This window comes from Varanus komodoensis, unplaced genomic scaffold, assembly GCF_004798865.1.
Source record: "Varanus komodoensis strain SLA01 unplaced genomic scaffold, ASM479886v1 scaffold33, whole genome shotgun sequence".
In the NCBI taxonomy this organism is placed as follows: Eukaryota; Metazoa; Chordata; class Lepidosauria; order Squamata; family Varanidae; genus Varanus; species Varanus komodoensis.
Window position 1 is genome coordinate 1,141,389 of NW_025335817.1, and position 2,869 is coordinate 1,144,257.

General features: G+C 50.2%; 1 long non-coding RNA gene across 1 annotated transcript; it reads left to right on the forward strand.

Moving 5' to 3' along the window:
- Positions 1-29: 29 nt before the first annotated feature.
- On the forward strand, positions 30-2,528 carry LOC123027775. The gene is made up of 3 exons (XR_006415568.1): positions 30-106; positions 1,105-1,197; positions 2,234-2,528. It is a non-coding gene; the product is annotated as an uncharacterized LOC123027775 (long non-coding RNA).
- The last annotated feature ends 341 nt before the right edge of the window (positions 2,529-2,869 follow it).

The window sequence follows — 2,869 nt, forward strand, 5'->3', positions numbered from 1 at the left end:
CGGGGGCGCCGAGCTGCGCGCGCTGCGGGCCGAGAACGAGCGGCTGCGCGGCCTCCTGCAGCACCTGCGCCGCCGCCTCCGCGCCGAGCTCGCCCGCGCCGCGCAGGTGAGTCCGCGGCCCGGCCCGGCCCGGCCCGGCCCCCCATGCCGCCCCCCCATTTATGTCCTCGCTGCCCCCCGTGCCCAGCAACCCCCCGCCTCTTCTCCGCCGCATCCTGACGCCAACCCTGCGAGGTGGGCCGGGCCGGGCGTGCAGCCGGCTCTCCCGAACCGGGGTGCACAGCTCGAGCCCCCAGGTCACGGTGGCCTTTCCCGGAAGACCTGCGCCGCCGTGAAGAACCAGGCGTGAATGGCAATGCCATATGCATCATCGGGCACGAGTATCTGCTCACGAATATAGATTTTAAAACAGAAATATACTAAGGGTGCCGTCTGGCATGTTTAGACAGAAAAAAGTCCGGCATTCTACATTCTTCACCGGGAAGGGACTTTTTCCCATCTAGGATTGTGCCCTAAAATCAGATGGTATCAATAACCAAAAGGAGAATCCTTACCATTAAAATATGGAATTAAAACCTTTAAGGGCACGCAGTCCTAAGGATGTTAAGTTATTGGGCTTTTTCTCTCCAAACAAGCATAGAATTGTTCCCTAAAATCAGAGCATGCCAATAAAGCCATGTCTGGGTGTTTGGGGAAGGCATGGTTAAGAAACATATCTTTAGCGTGCCCCAAACATGGAAACATAGAAAACAGAGCGAGTCAGAAGGGGTCTCCTGGGCCATCTAGTCTGACCTCCGGCACCAGCCAGCTCCGCTCACGCCATGCCCACCATGTGCACGTCCAGCCTATCCTTGAACAATCGCACCGATGGGGAAACAAGATGAATTTGGTGCTTGCCGACATCAACAGGCAGCGAGTTCCACAGGAGAGAGCCACTATGCAGAACCTGCTCTGGGGAGAGTCCAGGGTCTTTTACATTGACGGCCTCTCCAGTCTCCATCACTGCAATCTCTACATCACGCTGAGTGCAATTGTGGCATTTGTTTTAGTAAAAAGAAGCAGGTTTTTACATTGCTATAATATGGTTTGGATTTTCCTCCTTAGGCACCTCCTGATGCAAATGTTGCTGCTTGCCAGGCTGAACATAAAAGAGAGAAGAAGCAGGAAAACCAGGTAGCGGATAGATTTCAGAATGAGGTGGGTGAACTTTTTGGTGCGCCCAGGTAGCCAGTCTGAATTTATCTCTTATCTGTGGACCTTGCTGTTAGTCACAATGTCATGCCCGACCCATTGCGTCCCCATGGACAACAATCCTCCAGGCTCTCCTGTCCTCCACCATCCCTCGTAGTCCACCCAAGCCCACCCCCACTGACCCCATCCAGCCACCTCATCCTCTGCCGTCCCCTCTGTGGACGTTAATTCTTCCCAAATGGAACAAAGAGCAGACAGACAAGGGCGGCGGGAGAGTTTTCATCTGCCGTGGTCCCGACTGACTGATTTCTTTTGCGTGGTGATCATCCAATCCTCTGGGTTCCCCCCTCGATCTGAAGTGGTACTTTCCAGACACAGCTCTACCACTGCAACAGTCACCTTGGAATTACGGTTCTGTTTGGCGAAAGCGGTGCTAAGAGAAGCCCAGGGCATGAAGGGGAATACGGTGCGAATGTTTGTGGCCTCAAGAGACAGGCTATGGTTACCTGAAGGCAGAATTCCTGCGCTAAAAGGAATTCCTGCTTGCCGTGGCTTTGCAGTCGTCCTGGAGACGTGCGCTTTGGGATCCTAGTACTAAGTGCCAAAAGCATGGCATCACACGCATGCAGATTTATTGTTAAGTAAGAGATCAGGTAGCTAAAAATTAAGACATGAGGGATCACTTGCGAACAATGACAGCTGTGCATGTGGGAGTCGCTCTGTGTATGGGAAGATCCAACTGCATGCACAGTTGCGTTTTTGCTGTTGTTGTCCAGACTGCTGAGGAGACAAGAAAGTGACTTGCCTCTTTGGCAATAGGAGTGACCAAAAAGAAAGGGTGAAAGAAAGCCAGCCTAGAACAGGGTGAGAAAGAAGGGTAGAAGGGAAAAACAGTGCTGAAATCAACGGGTGTTCCCATGCTCTTGCGTGCAGTCCTTGCCGTGGGATCGCACTTTAGAGAGAACCAGATGGATTGTGCTGTAGGGGTGTTGATGGACTCGGATGTTAATTTTGCTCTGGGGGCCCTGTGCAATTTTCACAGCTAGAGCAGGAGCCAGCCTTCATCGAAGAGAGACTGAAGCTATATGAAGAGCTCAAAAAAGAACATGATGCTCTCCTTGAATCCAGAGCATCCGGCCAGAGCAGGCTGATCGAAATCACCCTGGCCGATGGGAAGCAGTTGGAAGGAGAGTCTTGGAAAACAACTCCATATCAAATAGCTTTAGGAATCAGGTAACTTTCCATGTACATTATCATCTTTGACAAAAAAATCAGAAATCTTCCTGAGCATATGGTATCCTGATTCCTTTTATTAAACTAAAATGAGAAACCTACAAACAAAACGTCTGCTGATTTCCTTTGAACTCAACGGCCTAATTCACATGTAATGCCAACCTAGAGTTGTTTAGACAGCAGGACAACTCAGGGTATGAGTGGAAACTGGTTTTTTTCTAAAACCAGACAGCCCATGGTTTGTTGCTTGTAGTTAACAAACCATGATTTGTTAGTACAGCTGGATTCACACAGCTTTACAACCCACGATTCACCAGTAGCTCATAGTCAATCCATAGTTAGGTTAATTGTGTTGCCTTAACTAAGTAACTAGTTTGAGGAAGGATTGCTGTTGAATTGTGGGTTATGGCTGAATTGTGGATTATCATTATGTGGGAGTAACAAA